A 21,153-nucleotide genomic window follows, 5' to 3' on the forward strand; every position below is an offset into this window, starting at 1 on the left:
AAGTCAGTTCTGACTTATAGCAACTAGAGATGGGCACAGTTGATCTGCGGTTCAGCACCCTGCCCTCTCTGGTGGGCGCCCATTCAGAGGCAGTGTCCCAGCTTCCCCCAGTCTGCCTCCTCCAGGCTTTGCCTCTGAGTGGGTGCCTGCCCGAAGGAGTAGGATGCCAAACCACAAATCAGCACCACACTGACATGTGGACTGTTTCCCCAGTAAACTACTGGAGAGTCTTCCCGAAGCCCAGGAGGACGAATATTTTTCCCCCTCAGGTGCTGCCCCACTGCTACCAAGACTCATACAGCAAGAAGGTTCATATAAACCTTCACACATCAGACAAAAACCCCAAACTTTCTTCTCCTCCAGAAGATTTTTCTCTCTGCCTAGAGACCTGAATAATCCCTTGGGACTGTGTGAAAGGCAGGCAGCTGACATGAGACTATTGTCACCCACTTGCTTTAGTATAACTGGCCATTAAAGTGACAGTCAGCTGTGTTCATTTGCTGCCAAACATTTTGCCGTCTGTGTCCAAGAGAAGTTCCACAAAATTCGGCGTGACATTCTATTTAGTGCTTTATTGTCTCCTTTTCTACCCTCCCTCTTTCTTCCTTTAATCTTCTCTGATATCTGATAGCAGACTGGCTGACAATGACACCTAGTGTTGTTTTTTTACTGTCCTTGTGTTCCTCAGACGGAACAAGTGCCTGACTTTTTCAGCCCTGTGTCTGTCACCTCCTGTTTACATGGCAAGGGAGAAAGAAAAGTGTGGTGCTATATAAAACCAACAGCAACCAAAACCTAGTGGAAGGAACAAGGTGGGGCAGGGAGGGGGGGGGAAGAAATGTCTTTATTGGAAATATCTAATTAGCACAGAAGCACAGTACAGTCAAATCCTGGCAATAAAATGCAGTGAAAATGCTTTTCAAATAAATCTAAATGGGAGCGTTCCCAGGTGTTTTACTGTCAGATTGCTGATTGTTACTTAATTAGTACAGGTGCTGTCTACATAGGGAAGCTGTAGAGGACAAACTGCTGCCAAGCATAGAACAATCAGAAAGGCAGGAAATGCCAAACTGGAAACTAAATGTGCTTCATTGTGTCTAGCTTATTTAACAGAATGCACCTTCTTATGAAAACACACACTTGGTGTCTGTACTGTGAATACTTCCAACAGAGGACCTTACAACATGATTGACATACAAATGAAAGATATATAAAACTAGTTACAATATATCACAGAAGTTCACCCCCTCACATTTCATAAATATTTTAGTATATCTTTTCATGTGACAACATTGAAGAAATGACACTTGACTACAAAGTAAAGCAGTTAGCATACAGATTGTTGTTGTTAAGTCGTGTCCGACTCTTCATGACCCCATGGACCAGAGCATGCCAGGCCCTCCTGTCTTCCACTGCCTCCCAGAGTTTGGTCAAATTCATGCTGGTAGCTTCAATGACACTGTCCATCCATCTCGTCCTCTGTCGTCCCCTTCTCTTGCCTTCATACTTCACATACAGCTTGTATAACAGTGTAAATGTGCTGTCCCCTCAAAATGATGCAACACATCACCATTAATGTCTTAACTGCTGGCAACTAAAGTGAGTACACCCCTAAGTGACAATGTCCAAATTGGGCACAAAGTATGTATCTTTACATATTTGAAAGCCTTTTGGAGATGGTCATGTACAGATGAATGTCCTCATTAGAGGTGCACAGGGGTGCACCACTGCTGCTGTTTGAATGGCCAGATCAATATCCCGCAAGCCATTTCTTTCAGTTTGTATGCAGGGGAAGCCCAAACTAAATGTTACGACTTTTAAATATGTTATTGAATCAAGGCCATATTTGGTAGACTGGTGGCAGTCAGTATGTGCTTTTTCTGTGTCACATTTGGAGAATGTGATCTTGTTTTGCTACCTTTTTTGTTTTGGTTTCTGTTTTGTTTTTTTTTACAGCTAATAGCATATTTGGTATGCCTACTGCTGTTTTTCAGAAGTGGAAATGATTCCTGCTACAAGCCTTTTCAAAAAAAATATGAAGCTGATCCATCCTGTTGTTTAGAAGAAACAGGACATTGAAGATGCTTGTTTTACACATTAAAAACTGCATAATTTTTTCTTGCATATTTCATATGCTTATTGAAATATTCTGTAGCAATGCTGACACTTCTTACAAGTACTTCAGGAAACTAATGAGTCTCACTGATGTGAATAGGACTTACTTCTGAGCATGACGCTAGACTGGGACTCTGGGTTTACCACAGCAATAATTTCTTTTAACAACTAAATGCACACAGAGGGACCACAGAGAATGGAAGTGAGACAGAGGAGGAAGTGATGGAAAGAGAAAAAGAAAGGAAGCATGGAGAGAGAAAAGGAGAAGCTAGAAAGAGAGAGAGGAGCTAAAGAGAGGAGCATGGGGTGGGGGGGAGAAGGAGAGGCTTACAGGGAATGGGGGAGAGACGTAAGAGTGATGCCATGGAGAGAAAGAAACAGCTATGACAATTCCTTCATGTTGTTTGACATGCAAGTAACTGCTGAAAAAAGCAATCAGGTTCTGCAATTTCCCCTTGTTTGGTGTGTGTCTGTGAATGGTACTGAATTCTGCATCTTGACTGCTGGCTTTGGTGTCATCGCCATTCAGGTTGGCCTTTGCTATGGCATTCTTTTTTTTTCTGCTGGCAATGCAGTAACCCAACAGCAAAAAGAAACTGGTACATCTACCGAATAATTTGGAATAAAGTGCCTACTACAGTTTTTAAAATCCTGGGAGTATAGTTTCTCCTTGTCTACAGCTCCTGGCACTGCAAGGCCTGATATCACAAAGCAATGCTGGATGATTCCCTAATATTTTAATCACAGGCAAAGAAGAATTCCTCACATTCATAAACAAGAGGTCTTTGAAAGTATTGAATGTAATCATAGTTTCTGAAGTCCTCCAATTTTAGACAGTAGGGCTACAACCCTACATACACTAAGCCCTGGAATATGGCCTTTCAAGCTCAGTGGGATGTACTTTTAAGTAGTAAGGGAAAGTGGGACCACAATGGATTGCTCTGTATATTTCCTTCTATCCTAGTTAAAACCATTCCAGCAACTCAAGCAGAATGTTATATGTCAAGTTGGAGAGGTGCGGAAGGTGTCAGCATGACATCTTGCAAGTACATAGTGTTATGCCTTCTCTCAGCAGATAGGAAAGGTTTGAATCAAATGGCACTCACAACATATACAAAGAATGCTATTCACTTGGGTTAGCAAATACCATGAGAGCATTCTAAAAAGTTGTCAGACACCATTATTTGACGTAATATATGTGGCATTTGTAGGTAGTTTGCTGATCTTTATCATGTCAAACTGCAATGACTTGGGTTAAGATAACTACAAGATAACCACAAAGGCAACTCACATGTCATGTACAAACAGAGATTGTGTAGAGAAGCAAAAATAATATGAAGAAGGCTGCTTATTATTTCTATTGGCTCTGTAACTTCATGTGCTTTATAGTGTTCTCTCATACACTTTCCTGTTGTACAGAGGGCAGACAGAAAAGGAAAAAAACCCACAAGTAATGATAGAGGGCCACAGCTTCATTTTTTGGGCCACAATATATCCTGCTCAAATGGAGTGGGGCATTGATCTGGGTCTCAGCGATAGAGCCCATATTGTTTGGAGAGGGATTCGTGGACTGTTATGGAGCCAGCTGTGCGGAGCAGTTGTGTTTAGCATGCAACCCCCAGATGTTTAGCATGCAACCCCCAGTGCATTACTCGTGGGAGGTAATGATCTGGCAAAACACGGCTTTGGTTTTGGACATTCTCAGATGGCTGAGGGTGATGTATCCCACGGCAAGCATTTTATGGTCCACGATCATCCATCAGCTTGCTTGGCAGGTCCAGCATGTTAATACCGCAAGGAGGCGGGTTAACAGAGAAGTGTGTAGAGTTGTTTGTGATGGCCTTGGATTGGTGATTGGTCACCAGGACAGGCCTGAGCTCTTTCGTCAGGATGCGGACAGGCCTGAGCTCTTTCGTCAGGATGCGGACAGGCCTGAGCTCTTTCGTCAGGATGGAGTACACTTCTCTGATAGAGGTTTGGAATTGTTTTTGGCTTAGATCAGGGGGAGCCTGCTTTTGGAGCTCAAGAGGCTTGATGGGAGGCATGAGCCTTAAGCATAGCTTGCCCCTTGCCATGGCGGGTAGTGCAGCTCACAAACACAGGTAAGGTATAGCTCATCTGATCTCCCAGCACTGCGGATTGTGCGATTACAGTGCTTGGGGGAGAAGGTCCGCTAGGGCTGCACCTGGACCAACAGTCAACAAGAAGGGGACTTCATGACCGTGAGATCTTGGGGCTTGGGACTCACCCATGGTTTGGCACGGGTCCGTTGAGACCCATCTGCAGAATCTAATGCCTCATTACTGCAGGTACCCCCTGTTTTTTCAGGAAAAGATAAATTGGAATAATCAATAAAGTGTGGCCCATGTTTATTCCAACATTGTTGTCTTGTGTCTTATTCTGGGGTCAGGGAATAATGGCTTGAGACCTGCTTTGATTCTTTTAAGGAGGTTGTAAGCCAGTTTGACCACTATTTTATTGGGAAAGCAGGGTATAAATGAAATAAAATGAAATGGATGGATGGATGGATGGATGAATAAATAAATAAATGTATTTAAAATTTATTAAGGTACGTAAATATTAAAGGTATGTTAGGAGCATTTTGATTTAAAATGCTAAGACTTAAATTCTGCTGCTATTTAAAAGTAGTCGTGCTGGGGCTTATGTGAACAAGAATTTAGCTGTTCTTTATATTTTTGGAAGCAAAATGTTCACATTGGCAAGACTTACTTTTTATGTCTCTCACAACATATTCCTGATGCGGCCCTCGGGGCTGATAAGGTTGCACAACAATCCTACAGAAAATGTTCTTTGTTTTTTCCCCTATTGCCCTCTGTCTATAGCCCACCAGAATTTCTTGTTACAGCCTTTCTTGGATAAGAGCTGATCATGAATCATCTGCTGGGAAAGAAGTCAAAATGCGTTAGTGTGATGGCTGGCTGATTCACACACACACACACACACACACACACACACACACACACACACACACACACACACACACACACACACACACACACACACACACACACACACACACACACACACACACACACAAATAAAGACCTAGGAAATTCAGAGTAGTGTAAGCCAGGATAGGGCCAAAGTGGATAGTAGAAACATTTATTTTAGTGATTTTAATGCACAATGTTCTTGTGGGTGTCTATTTTTAATTATGTAATGTAATGTTATTTTGTTAAGGCTTGGATGGATTTTCAACGTATGCATTGAAACTGAATTGTTTGGAGAAAAAAAGTAACTATCTTTTCCTCTGAGTATTACTGTTGGATCAAATTCACCAAGCCTGTATTCTCCTTCCCACTTTGTCTCCTTTTGAAAGGAAGTTTGATCCATGGTCTCTTTGTATTATGCACAGCTTTGTCCTGAGATATTGTACACAAAGCAGTTTCAACACTCAGAAGCACAATATAAATGTGAAGTAATATAGTCTTAGAACACTGAAGTAAACTTTATGGAAGAAGATGACTCAGTAAAGCCATAATTTTCAAAGAGATGTCAGGTCCCCTTAATGTTCACATATATATTGTTTAAAGGTCTTTGGCAAAGAGCATAGAGTCTGGTTTTCTTTTTGAAAAAATGCAACAGAATATTATTCAACTATTCCTGCATCTCACCCCACACTGCAGGACTTTTCTTTCTTTCTTTCTTTCTTTCTTTCTTTCTTTCTTTCTTTCTTTCTTTCTTTCTTTCTTTCTTTCTTTCTTTCTTTCTTTCTTTCTTTCTTTCTTTCTTTCCTCGAATAATTATTTCTGACTATTTAGGTTATTCTTACAAGGCTTCAAGTAGCACCACAGAATGAGAAAGCAAGGCACCCAGAAGGAAGTTCATTACATAAAAATGATGGCAGTTGTGATTAGAGACAAGTACAATAGGAGCTTATATCATTGCTAAGTTGTTTGATCACAGTGTTAGCCTCCAGGGCACAGAGTTTAAATTGAGAGCAAAGAGGTTGATTGCAATGTTGATGCCTGCAGGACGGACTTAGTGCAGAGATGTGCCCGAATGATGATGGCTCTCATTATGAAGGACGTCCAAGTGAGGCAGAGCTATCCTCTTCCTGCAGGAGAAGCGACCCACTAATTATAATAGTAACAGAAATTAAATAGGACGCTTAACATGAACGCCAATGGATGGCAAAGCTGCAGTGACAGGAGTTAAGTGGATTTGACTTCTACTGCCCTCATGGAAGGGGACACTTTGCTGAGCTGAGATGGTGCAATTGAGGACTGCAGCACTAAAATGTAGGTGAGACTTTTGTGTTTTGAGGCTTCTCTCTCTGGGTGCTGTAGGCAAACCTTGGTACTGTACTCTCATTTCCCCCTACTTCTTAAATTCTTGCTTGAGTTTTCAAAGTATGCATGCATGTACATTCTCCCTATTCATATCTGAGGATCATATTTTGAATTAAGAGAAATTCATATTTTCTCTTATCATAGCATTTCTCTTCTGAACAGAGAATTCCTTCAAAGCTCCATGCTAGTGCAACCAGACTTGCAAAGGATGCCCGTGTTTACTCCTCAATTATCAATTTTTTTAAGTAAGCTAATCTGCAATATGTGGAGTGTTCAGAGAGCTCTGCTTCTAATCATATGCTAATTGTATTGTCTAGTTTGATCCTCATTTTCAGGGAGTGCATGAGCATTTGCAACATTTGTCACAAGGAGCATTCACTCTAGAACATAAGGGGGTGGTGGGGCCATATGAAAATATGTATCAGTTTTGAAGATAATGGAGGAAAAACATGTCACATAGACTGGGTGATACCAATAATTCATCTATTTGAAATCAGGTGCAGTTGAAGAATTTGATTTGTACAGTTTCTAATATTTATATATACCTTCCACAATAATGTGCTAAGAGAAAAATGCTTGTACTTTGAATTTTGCGATGCAGTTTCTTTATTTAATTTTAAAATGCTATTAAAGTGCAGATTTTCAGATGAAATATGTTTTGAGCATATACACAGTCTCTAAGTATGTACTTTTACAGAAAATGCAGTTAGAGGAAATGCATATTTTTTGAAAATATGTATATAAATATGAATGTTCAGGCCAATTGATTTTTTTAAAAAAATGTGGAAGAAGAGAGAATAAATGTAATAATGAACATATAAAATGGCACAGATGGGAAATAAAACGATCATCTATCCCTATTTGAAATTCAAATTTTATATTTCAAATATAGCCTACATGGCGTCTCATCAAAAATACATGCAGGTATGTACAAGTAGTTCCACTAGAAAATACAAATTTACATATACAAAATCTAGTGATTTTTTAATTGATTTTGTACTGAAATAACATTTCTCCCTAATACATCTGATATTTTGTGTGCACTGTAAACATACAAGGAGTAGCTTCGCTGTGTCCAAAATGAGTCATGGAAAGATGGGACTGTGCTATTTCTATTTTTTTGGGTTAATTAATTCTACTAAGTGCCCAACTAAAATAACTGCATTTATATCTGCATTTACTCTGGAAATACATAATGGATATAAGCACTTTTTACTGTATTCTGGATTTGATATTTCTCAGCTGAAATATTTTTATTTCATGCTTGAAATATAGTTCACTGAAGCCTTTGGTCGATTTTGTTTCCCAACTCACCTGTTACTTAGCTCTGATGGAAGTGATATTTAGGTGAGTCAGGGATGGGCGACCCATCCTATATCAGAGCATGATTCAGTAGGTTTGAGGTATGCCCATATCTTTGGCCCGCACACTGGTGATGCATACTAAATGGGATCCAGAATAAATTAGTTGGACTTGCTGTTATGTGCTGCCACTTCTGACATAGGGTGATCCTATGAATGAGCAAAATGTCCTGCCCTCAACTCTCCTGCTCAGCTCTTGCAAACTCAAGCCTGTGGTTTTCTTTAGGGAGTCAATCCATTTCATATTTGGTCTTCCTCTTTTCCTCCTGCCTTCCACATTCCCCAGCATTATTGTGTTTTCCAGAGAATCTTGCCTTCTCAGGATGTTCTCAGAGTAGACCAGCCTCAGTTTCAACGTTTTTGCTTAGAGTTAGTTCAGACTTGATTTTCTCTAGGACTCACTTCTTCATCTTTCTGGCAGTCCAGGGAATTCACAAAGCTCTCCTCCAGCATTCCATTTCAAACAAATCATTTTTCCCTGTCAACTTACTTTATTGTCCAGCTTTTGCACCTGTTCATGGTGATTGTAAATACAAGAGTGTGATGATCTTGGTCTTGGTCTCCAGTGACACATCCTTACACTTGATGATCTCTTCTAATTCCTTCATTGCTGCCCTTCTGAATCTTTGGCTTCTACAACTGAATGATCAATCACCTGGGCAAATGAATACGTATGTATTTTGTTGTTTTGCAGAAACAATGAAACTCATCCTTAAAGACCTTCGTATGGGATAAGGGATGGCTTTCGACAATGTAGGTAGAATTCCACCCCACAAAAGTTTCGTCAGCCCCAGATTTTTCATCTTGAAGCCCATCAACCTATTCAAGTTAATCTACTGTATTTTGTTATTATATGCTGGAATCCTGTGAATTCCAAGAGAATTTATCACCAATTTCTGCTTTTGGCATCGAGAGAAAATAATGTTGGCTCATGAATACTTGGTGGAAGCACTGAATTTAAAGGAGTAGCTAAGCAAGAATTCGCTTGAAAAGAAATAAGTAAAAATCAACAAAGAGAAACAAAAAACAAAAGAAAACTCCAAAAACTTTGTGGCACCTTGAAAACTGTTATGTATTTTAATGTGAGCTTTTATGGATCAAGTTCACTTCCTCAGACAAGAAGAGAAAAATTGATGAATCCATCTATTACTGTTCCATATCGATTTCATACAGAACCTTTGGTCTAGAGCAGTGGTTCTTAACCTTTGTTAATTGGATGCTTTTGAACTGCAACTCCCAGAAAAAGCTGGTGGTGAAGGCTTCTGGGAGTTGCAGTCCAAAACTCCTGAGTAACCCAAGGTTAAGAACCAGTGGTCTAGATGGGTGGGATAGAAATCCAATAAATAAATAAATAAACCCTTCAACTGTTAACAGGTGCTGGACTCAGTTATCCATAGGGTCCCTTCCAGCTCTGCAGTTCTAAAATGATGATGATGAACAAGTCTATCCTCTTTTTTTGTATTAACAAACAATTGGGTGAGATTATTTTCTCCAAATTTGTACTTAAACCACAGTTAAATAGATATGTATTTCTCTATATATTTTGACTCTCTGTCCGAGGATTCTCACACAATAGTTAAACAAGAGCAAAAGTGGATGAGTGCTTCTACCGCAAGCATTAGTGTGTTGCTTGGTTCAGAATACACAGAGATCAAATTCTTTAACCATCTTAGAAGAGAAAGTAGAGTAGCTCAGGTATATTTTACAGAATGACGCAAATATAAGAACAATAAATAATATTTGTGTTCTATCAAGCCAATTCTGACTTACAGGTTTTCTAAGTAGGGAGTATTCCAAAGTGATTTTCTGTTCCCTTCCATTCCCTTCTCTGGGACTGTGCAAGGCCACACAAGTCAGCCCTGCTCCCAAGAGGCACTCTGCGAAATTGAACTCCCAACCTCTGGCTCATACCAAACTCACTGAGCTATTCAGCCAAACAAAAGTAAGAAAGGGAGAAGAAAATGAAAGGCAGAAATGCAAGTGAGCATTTTTTATAATTGAGGATCACTCTTTTTTACTCTTTTTTAGAATTACATTCTTCAGAATACAAAAATGTTTATTTCAGAGATGTTGTAAATATATATATTTCAATTGGTACCCTATAGCTTTTGGTTAAAAAAATATATATAAAGGTGTTGGTCCTGAAAACCAAGTTGCTAAGAGTAAATACAGAACTTGCACTGGTGTCTAAAATACAAATCCCATAGCAATGAATATCCTCTTGAGAGCCATCAGGGTCAAAGATTAGCAACTATTCCTGTAGTTTTTGTTATGAGAAAAAGCTGACTCAGTCAACTTCTAAACACCAGGAAGATTATTAAAACAATGCCAGCAATTCAAGTATCTTATTCTGCTAACAAGTTTTCTCGTTTCAGCTAAAATGTAATGACTTCATTCAGTCACACCGCAGCTTCTCTCCCCCCACGGATTTCAAGGTTGCCTACACATAAAGCCCCGAGATCATCTAGCACTGACTGGACTTGCTTATGCACTTTTAGACTGTGTGTGTGTGTAATGATCATGTTGTGAGGGTGAGCAACTGAATAACTGCATCCACAGAGTGACAAGATTGCAAAACACATTGTTTACTCATGAGAGACCCTCAAAGGCTGAACAGACCTGACTTTTTTTTTTTTTTTGGTCACATCTTGGAAATGATACTTTTTAGAACACCCAGATTCCTTCAGCCAACGTGATGACCCTGAAAGCAGGATGGGTAGATTCTGGAAGTTGTAGTCAAAACAGCAGCTAGCCAAGAACTGCCTTTCATTTTCCATAAGTCCAAGTTATTGGAAAATTACTTTGGCTTCAACCAAGCAGGAAGCAACATCCACCTTGATTCCCCAAGCTCTGCTATGCATCCAGGGTAATTCGTTAGCTCTGCACCCTGTGTGAACTTCTCAGTGGCATCCACTAGATGCTGAAAATTTTTGATGACAAATTAGCCCACAGACTACCCTTTTTTTCCTGTGTGCATTATCCCATACCATTATCATTCCAACAAATATACAGTATGTACCCTCACCACTATAAATTCAGTGTTTACTTAGGGTCTATTATGCACAGGAACCCTGTTGGTTCCAATATCGTTCAACATCTGTTTATTTACTTGAAAGCAGTTGTGGGAGGCACTGTTTAATCTACTCTCCCCATTGAACACCTCCTTTTTGAGAGAGCAAAGCTGTAATGAGGGTAAGCAAGTGAGGTACTGTATTTGCCATGAATGAACAAAGCTGAGGAATACAGAAAAGGAATACATGAAATATGAAACTACTGTTTCAAGCAAGCTATGACATTAAGAAGAGAAGTCTACCTGGCAAGCCTCTGAGTCTAGGTCCTTCTGTGCCTCCTCCCAGTGTTTTCCCCTCCTGGTCTTCCTCCTGGTCTTCCTCCTTCTTATTTCTTGTTGTTAGGGGCTCCCCTCTCCCTCTGGAACCATGTCCACCACCAATCCACCTGCTTCCTGACTGCACCTCATGTCCTCCTCAATTCCATCCCCCCCCCCAGTCTATTGATGAGCTGCACATCGGGAACTATAACAACAACAAACCTGGGTATGTATTATCACTCACAAAGTTCTCACTCTAGAACATCTGGAGTAAGCAATCTGGTACTTTCCCAAGTGACCCCCCCCCCCAATTATCCAATCCACCATTTCCAGCAGTTGAAGCCTTCCTCAAATAGCCCTTAGTAACCTCTGATGTCCGCTAGTGTTCTAGAATAACCTAACCAGGGAGGAATATAGCTGCATACCAATATATATGCAAATAACTATACTGAATAATTATCAATATAATAATATAAAACAAATGTATTAATATAACTACGATAGATAAATGAGCTACTCATTTATTGTAGAGTGGTGCTGGTTTATGCCAGGCTTTTTATACCCATATTGTTGGAGGAAAGAGAGATGCTACTGTATGGGAAGCCTGCTATTTAAGCCAGTCCTGTTATCCAGCCTCCTGTCATGTTGGTTTCTTGTGACAGTAATGGGGAAGCAGGCTGTGAAATGGAGTGCAGTGGCAGGGCTGGGAGCAGAACTGTTAACAAGGCTATCTCAGTGTGGATAGAAAAGAAGGGGACTCTTTGTGAAGGTTTTGTTTACAATAATAGCTGAATAGGAAGGTGTTCCTCGTCCCTGTGGCTGTCCTCAGCTATCCAGCATTCCAGACACACGTCTTTTGCAGTCCCATGTGAGATGTTAAAGTCTGAACCCAGGACTTCCTGGGTAATAAACATGTGCTCTTAGTCACTGAACTGCAGCTGCTTCCTCTAGTATTCTGGCTGCCGAGGCAAACAAATCTTTGCTGTGGTGCATCCATACATCTTCCTACCTCAGAAGCATTGCCTCAAACTGAAGAGCAAATTATACTCCATCTAATCAAGGGGGTTGGTGAAGATATGACACATAAAACAGAATACCTTCATTACAAAGATGCCATGTTTGCACATTCTCTTCTACTGTGCTCATCAGCAGCTGCCAATCCCTTTTGTGCTGTGTCAAATCTTTTTCATCAACTGCATTGGCTGAGCAGCATTCGCAAAAACTGACTTTCAGCTTCCCATTTTCCCCCTTGAGAGAAATAAATATCCTCCTGTGCTGCGTTGATTCCTCTCCCCTCCGTATCCAAACCTGGCATTACCTGAACTTACAACTGGTCTTCAAAGATGGCCTGAGGCAATTTTGTGCAGAACTGTTTCTCCTTTTAAACAGGCATTTCATCCCCTTCTGTTCAAAGGCAGCTCACCAAAGTTTCTTATAATGGCAAGCCACAATTGCTTTTAATTTGCCTCTGAGAACCTTCAGTTGCCGTAGAAACAGAAGTGCAACAATAAGAGGAGAATCACAATAGGCAAAAAGGGACAAAAGGGCAGTTCTGAAAAGAAGAAGAAACAAGCAACTAGAAAGTCCATAGTTTTGGCACACTTGGCATGTCATGGCAGTGGCATAGAAACCAGGCTGATAAAGGCAGGCTAGGTCCTAAGCAATGTGTATTTTCATTGTCCACTGACCCGGTCATTCTTAGAGTGTGCTGATTAGGGTAATGGGTCCATGACTTTAGGCTTCCCATTTCCCCCCTTAATAGAAACAAATATCCTTCTGTGCTGTGTTGTATAACAGGGCAGATTAGGGTTACCCTTGGGCCAAACTCACCCCATTCATTTGGCTTTTTAAGACGTAGGAGGAGGTGACATGGCATGAGAAATGTGTGATACAAAAATTGTGCTCTGAAAAGGAAGAGGCATTCAAAATTATATTGAAAATATCAGCTAGCTATGTGGGCCACACCAAAGAATTTCAGAAGAAGATTTTATTTATTTATTTATTTCATATGGCATAAAAGAATACGAAGAAGGTCAGCTCATGTTTTATAGATTACAACTGACTGAGTACATCAAGTAGCACTTGATTGTCCTGATGCAACTTGTAGTATGGACAAGAAGCTATCATTAGAACAGAATATGGAGAGAGAGACAGTGGTTTCCTACAGGCTAAGGTGTCAGATAAGGGGGAATTTTCTCTTCCTTTCTCTGCAATCTATATGAGAACATATCATAAAGAAAACTGGACTAGATTCAAATGAAGGAGTGAATATTGGTGGTAAAAAAAATCAATAATTTAATATATGCAAATGACACCATCTTACTGGCAGAAAGCAGAACGACTTGAAATGACTTCTGATCAAAGTGTAGGAAGAAAGTGCCAAAGCAGGACTGGAGCTGAACATTACGAAGACAAAAATCATAACAAGAGAAGAACTAGATAAATTCGATGCTGACAACAAAGAAACTGAGATAATGAAAAGATTTTATAAACCTTGATTTAGCCATCAATCCAAATGAAGACTGAAGCCAAGAAATGAGAAGAGGACTGATTACACAGGGATTGAGTCTGTTGTTTGGTCCATTGCAGGGATGGGCTGTTTCTCTCCTAGAGACAGCAATCAGCCTGCATAATTAACTTGTAAACCACCCAGAGAGTGCTTGAAGCACTGTGAGGCAGCATATAAGCAGCACACTTTGCTTTGCTTTGAAGATGTTCTGCCTCAGGTATTAAACAAATATTAAACAATATTTTATTTCTCTTATTTTAAATATCTGATTAAGAAATTGTCAGTATTGAATCTGCTGCCATGGCAGTTTCTCAACTCAGCACTTTAAGAAAAGGTAAAGAAGCACGTTAGGTATGTGATTTCGGATGTGGTAGGCTCTCAAGGGGACCTTTAAGGGAAGTGTATTACCTATTGGACTAAATAGGGTCACTAGAGGTATGCCATCAAATGGTATACAGGGTCTCCTATTGATCCTATTTAGCCTGCTTCAGCCCACTCCAACCCAACCGTGTAGACACACCCTGAGACTAAAAGGACAGAAATGAAAGAATTACAAAAAATCATCAGGCATAAGGATCTATAACTGAGGACCAAGACTGTTCACACTTTCTATTCAGTTCCCAATTTCTATGTACAGAAGTAAAATCTTCAAGACCTTCTTAATCTAAGCCTTCATTTCCTGCTGCAATGCTTCCTGTAAGAAAGCTCTGTCAATGCTTCCTGCCTGGAGGTGGTAGTCTCCTTACTTTTTAGGTTCTATAGGGGCATCTCCTAAAGAATCAGATAGATGATTGTGGGCTAGAACTCCTAGCATTCTTGAGGAAATTTGTGATTCGGAATAATAAATGACGCACACCCCTAATGTGTGCCACCCTGTCCCTGTCACTTTGGTGCACGGTGCAGCATTCCTTCCCTTGCATCTGCAGGAAACCATTCTGAATAATCTTCCCTGATCATGACCATGCTTTTGTGTGCTCCCTATTTGATCTGTTCCTTTGAAATGTACATAATTTACAGATTGACCACTTACATTTGGGATCTAATTGTTCTTTGCACATTCTTACAACTGCCCCATATTTTGATGGTCTTGGATTGCCCTAGAGTCTGTTTAAGGCCACTGGCCGATTTCAATCCATGATAGCTGCTCACTTTATCTTAACCTGCATTTTGAGATGCTGTCAATGTCCAAGGCTGAGAATATCTTCCTTTTCAGATATTTCTTCCCCATCTGGTGGGGGAGGGGTGAGTCCTCTCTGGATCCATTAAGATAGTGCCTCTGTGTTTCTGGGCAAAGACTGCTAGCTGGGGCCTTGACCTCATCTTCATCCCCTGAACTATCCAGTGGGGAGACATGTCATCCTCTGATGAAGGCACAATGTGACAGCTGTATTGAAAGGAAAGGTACAAGTTGATCTGCTAAAATTCATCCTCTCATAAGAAGATAGTACAGAAAGTTGTTTGTGACTCTTGAACCTTTCCAATGTTCTATATACAGTCTGAATAGAATATCCTCTTTGTAAATCAATATCGTGGAAACTGAGATTTTCTGATATAATTGGTCATTCCAGCAATTGCTAACCACCATGGTTACAAACTTAACAATAGGGAAAATTGTTTTTCATGTCAATAGAGTGATAACACTCTACTGAGCAATGCATTTTTATTAGATGGCTTCTTGTATAAAGAAGTGACAAAACACTTATTACTATGAGAAATTATTAATTCTGAAAGTTTAATCTGTTGAAGAGGTATTAAAATGAAGCCTCTTCTCGGATGCACACTTCAATGTGGTGAAGGTGTTTGAATGTGTCTAAGAAGCTGAGAGCAAGACTGTCGGGAGAATAGACTCCCATTATGAGCCTGGACTCCTAGCAGGATCACCCAAGATAATCACAGATTCACGGCTCAGACAGCCAGACTAAGATGCATCCACCATATTCATAGGCAACAGCCATATCAATAGAGAGTGCCAATAGTGATGGTGTGGAGAAACCTCTGGAGGGCAGCTACTGGGTAGCAGATGTAGATGAAGTGATACTGCCAGACGACCTTTCACAGACAACAACAGTAATACTCAAATTAATTTTTGTTAGTACTGAGCAGGAGGCAGCAGTGGTAAACTGATGCTGAACCTTTCTTACCTTGAAAATCCTATGATGAGGCAGTCCAAAATGAAAGAAGTGATAGTGTTGGAAGCGTTGGATTAATTAAGAGCAAAGGACAAGTATGACTAGTGGTGTCACTGATGATGCAACTGTTAATCAGGCCCTACATTGATGGTACAAAAGGCCTGTGGACATATGGACTGAACTGCCCTATGGATATATGATATGGCCTATGGAATGGCCTGCCTATGGAATGGCATTGAGGAAATCTTTGGTTTGCTTCATACACAGCACAAATGACTGTTTCCTGTTGGCAAAAAGCGCTGAGGATGCATCCCAGCCTGGGGTTTTGCATGATAGAATGAACAAAGAAAGATTGATACACAATTGCTGTGGCAACAAGGCTCTAGCCAAGCTGGAAGACAATGGAACAGTATGGACAAGACGAACAAGTGGATCCCAGATCAAATCAAGCCTGAACTTTCTCTGGATACAAAAATGACAAAACTGAGGCTGTCATACTTTGGAAAAGCCAACAATGCCCAGGAAAAGTTCAAGGCACCAGGAAAAGTGGAAGAGAATATATGAGAGGGATTGACTCCATCAAGGAACCCACAGACATGAGTTTACAAAAGCTGAACAAGGTTGTTGAGAAAAGGATATTTTGAAGATCACTCATCCATAGGGTCACCATGGATCAGACACAACTCGATAGCACATAACAACCACAAATTAAAATTAAGCGTAGGGTCTCTAAAACTGACCAAGTTACAAAAGTCACATGACTGCAAATGAGAAAATAAATCGATATATGGAAGTCTTACATATATACTGTATTTGGAACAAATTGATTATTTGAGAAAAATAGTTGAAATTGTGCATGTATAAACTGGCAGCTTCTGAAACTGTGGGATTCCCCCCATTGACTAATCTGTTTCTTATTTATTTATATTTTATTTATTTATTTGATTTATATCCCGCCCATCTGGTCTATATGACCACTCTAGGCGGCTAGAGTGGATGTTTGAATTCGCCTCTGTAAGATTCAAGTAATACATTTTCTCTCTGTAATCACAGAATATGAGCCACACATTTCCCCAGACATGAAAGGCTGAAGTACAAACCAAAAACAAAAACACAAAATATTGGTTCAATGAATGATACAATAATTTACCCTACGTTTTCAAAGTGGGCATTGGATTCACTTACTCCAGAGTTATCCTCCTCTTCCACCAACTTTAATCCTGGAAGTAGTTCATTGTAAGCACTCCTATCAAGCTTTCAAGCACGGATCTGAAACATTTTGCAAGGTCCAAGGTGGATGATGAGTGACCTTGATGTGGCTGTGTAAAAATTTACTTTATCATGCATTCTTGGTTTCAAAGAACTATAATTTTCATGTGATTATTACAACAATAACTTGATAGTTTGGGTATTTGGAAGTTCTCTAATGCACTAGCCATAACAGAATAAATTTATTACAAGCAAATAATATCCATCAATGTATAGGAAATGAAATACTCATTACATCATCACTACCACAGTAATTTGTTTATGCAAATCCATCTTAAGAAAGATGAATTTGGTGGATAGAATTACTGTGATATCGAAGATACTTCTGATTTCTTCATATTATTCAATTTGTCAGATTTGGTATTGCGGCAGAACTATCAGATACAACCCCCAGAGTACACTTATCACCCCTATCATATTATTCTGGTCTTCTACATAACATCAGGTATGCAGAATATCACCTATGGAACTGTACAATCAAATGATTCTGTCTGTGAGGTTCAGAAGGCGAAGAGTCTATTTCTTTTATTGACTGATAAATCTCTTCCACTTTAACAAATATATTCCATCAGTCTTGCCTCCCAACCTCCAATTCAGTTTTGTGTTGTCAAAATTAGATCAGTCTGTCTAAAATAATTATGGCTTTTCATTTTTGGTTTTGTACCATTTCAGTGCCAAGTAGCAGTGATATGTTTATTCAGTTCCACAGTTATTGATGTGTTTTCTGCCAACAGATTATGTGACCCAGAATGATCTGAGTCATTTTCAACTGTCTAGTTACTGGAGGAAACTTCTAATGCATTTCTTTCCAGAGTTGGCTCCTATTTAGTTTTGCTGTTTTTCAATCATGTCTCTTTTAAATAATAATAATTAGAAAATAATTGTTTACAGTTGTGGTTAAAGGTCTTAGCCCATAATTAGTTACCATTATACTTGCAATTTTGTAGAAATAACTCTTTGTTATTCAAAAGGAACTAAAATAGCTCCTTAATTAATTTTTTAAAAAATAATCTGACCCAAAACAGATGTAGTGAAACCACATGCTCCCTGTAACTATAAAAATAAGAAGAAATTAGTTAAAAGTCACACAACCATAGAAGTGACATTATTTGTTGTTATGCTACAATCATAAAGTAAAAAAGCCTTCATTACTACAAACACAAAGTATTAATTATACATGTGTTGCGCTGTAACTAGTTGCTTCCAAGACCTATGTACAGTACAGCTGATGAAATGCAGATTCTATCCTCTCATGTTAATTTGAAGACCATCTCTTAACAGAAATTAATTTCCCAGGACTAGTAGATTATAAACAGATGATTTTACTGCTTTTAAAATCTTTAAGTAGCATTGTAATGAATAATGATACTGATGATGGTGATGACGAGAACAAACAAAGAGATCAATAAGCCATAGTTGCAGTCAGTTGATTCCTAGTTTCTTGATGAAGATAATCAATGAAAGCAAGATTCAACAATTCTGGGATAGATCCTCAATAATACCCAATAGTATCCAGCAGGGCTTTCTCCACTCTTTGCAGAGAAATGGTGGCGTGAGGCTTCCTCTGTGTTTACATCACTAGACCATTCTTTTTTTATATCATTACATTCAGTCCTTCTAATGACTGCCTCTACTTTGATATAATCTACAATAAAATTAGCAACTCTGGCTACATTGCTCAGTGATTTAGCTATCGGCTTGAGGGAGCAGAGGTTGGAAGTTCAATTCCCCCTTGTGATCAGAGCCAGCCTGTGTGATCTCAGGCAAGCTGCATAGTCCCATGGCACCCCCAGAATAAGGGAATGGTAAACCACTTCTGAGTATTCTGAGCTGACTTGATAGCATATAATGACGGTGATGATAATGTAATGTTTACCAATATATTTACCAATTTACCAATACACAATGTTAAAGGCTACTTCTCACAACACCAGGATGCACACAACTGCATTGCATTGCATGGTGTGAGAACTGTATGCACCCTGAAATTGCAAAAGGAAGCTTTTAATCAGTGACAACCTGCTGCTGCCGGTGACATTATTCCCATTGTGTAAGTGGAGTTGTGTAACAATAGTTAAGTATTTATTAGTATTAATTAATTATTCATGATAATTAGTTAACTATTAATATTTATATGTAACATTTCTATGTAGTGTGTGTGTGTGAATATATATATATACACACACACACACACACAATGCTCAGTGGTCACGTGGCTAGCATGACTAGACACAGAATGCCGTTTACCTTCCCACGCATTTTTGCATTTTGCATGCTTTTGAACTGCTAAGTTGGCGGGAGCTAGGACAAGTAACGGGGCTCACTCCACAGCGTGGATTTTATCTTACTACTGCAGGTCTTCTGACCTTGCAGCACAGAGGCTTCAGCGGTTTAATCTGCAGCAAGAGAAAAAACAAACTACTGCTCGACTGTAATCTTTCAAATGACTTGATCTGAATTCCTGAATATTCAGGCTAAAAGTAACTCAGATCAATTACAGCATTCTGTGTCTTCTTAAAAGATTCAAGAGGGGACATTCATTTTTAAGCCTATCTCTAGAAAGGAGAGATTCCCCAGCCTCTCTTGTGGTTTGGAACATTCTCGCTCCATCTTAAGAGCTCATTTTCCATGAAGCACAGAAACTATTTCCATCTGCTGTTATCAGGTGTTTAAGTCTATAATCTTTGGTAGTATGCATAACATAAAAATAGATTTTGAAAAACCAATAACAATCTGTACAACATGGGTCTCATTTCCCCAAAGTAATCAAGTGAAACTAAATATACTAAGTCAGATATAGAAGAAGAAGGTAGACAAGAGATAGGAGAGCTGCCGCAATGGCCACCAGTGAGCACCACAGAAGTAAAACACCTGATTCAAACCCTGAAAATAGGTAAAGCGCCTGGCACTGATCTGATTACACCTGAATTAATTAAAAAACATCTTGATTGGTTAGTTCCGGTAATTTCAGCCTTATTTACAGCCATTTATAAAACCGGGGAAATTCCTAAGGATCGGGGTACTGCCATCATAATCCCTATATATAAAAGAGGCAACAAAGACCAACCCTCTAACTACAGGCCTATAAGTTTACTTAACATGATAACCTTCAGTGGAAACTGAAAGATTGGATAGACCAAGAATCCCTTATAGCTAAGGAACAGGCTGGATTTAGAGAGGCCCATTCAACCTTGGACCAAAGTATGATCCTGGAGCACTTAATTATGAAATACTCCTCTAAAAATTCGGTGTCTCTGTATGCAGCTTTTATTGATTTTAGAGCTGCATTTGACTCTATTTCAAGAAACATACTATGGAAAAAAATAGCTAATATTAATATTGATAAGCGTTTATTATTCTTGATTCAAGCTTTACATAATAATACATGGGTAAGAATTAGAGTTAATCCCCAAGGACACCTTACAGCACCTGTTAAAACTGAAAAAGGGGTTAAACAGGGCTGCATTTTGGCACCCTTGTTATTTAATCTTTATATAAATGATTTAGTAATAAACCTAATTAATATGGACTTTTATCCCCCTAAGTTGGCAGATAAACACATTTCCATTTTATTATATGCTGACGATGCAGTACTTCTCTCGAGAACCCCAAATGGATTAAAAAGAATGCTGCGGGCTCATTTTGTTGTGCATTTTAATGTATATTTATATGTTTGTGGTTTTAACGGTCAGCGGATATAATCATTTTTTTTATGCTGTGGGAAAACCTCATACCCCATCTGAGGACCCACCTGAAATGACTTGGTTTTTAGAACTGAAATATGTGTACATTTTAGTCCTCTCGTATTATGTTTTTAATTCAGCACTTTGTAGAAAGTATGTATTTGTATCTGTACTTTTTAAACTTGCTAGTTCTGTGGATGTTCAGCTGGCTCCAAGCAAATGTATATTTTTATATTTATACTTATGTTTTAAATCTGTGGATGTTGGATGACCAAAGTGGTCAAAACAATAAACAAACAACTATTGACAATCAAGTGAAACACCATCCCTCTGTGTAAAATTAAATGCAATAAAAACTCTTGTGAGAAGATTCAGTGAGAGAGAAGTTTCAAGATTAAAGCTGAGCACTATAAAAGGAAAACATAGTTGTAAAGGAAGTAAATAAA

The 21,153-nt window shown here is 39.2% G+C and overlaps 1 long non-coding RNA gene across 1 annotated transcript in view; it reads left to right on the forward strand.

Annotated features, from left to right (window-relative positions):
- Window positions 1-316: 316 nt before the first annotated feature.
- LOC144585943 (uncharacterized) overlaps window positions 317-21,153 on the forward strand; it is a 30,574-nt gene continuing 9,737 nt past the window's right edge. Inside the window, exon 1 of the long non-coding RNA XR_013540580.1 lies at window positions 317-6,377. This is a non-coding gene — a long non-coding RNA (uncharacterized LOC144585943). The remainder of the gene's footprint in view (window positions 6,378-21,153) is intronic.

The sequence above is a fragment of the Pogona vitticeps genome, chromosome 1 (genome assembly GCF_051106095.1).
Source record: "Pogona vitticeps strain Pit_001003342236 chromosome 1, PviZW2.1, whole genome shotgun sequence".
Classification (NCBI taxonomy): Eukaryota; Metazoa; Chordata; class Lepidosauria; order Squamata; family Agamidae; genus Pogona; species Pogona vitticeps.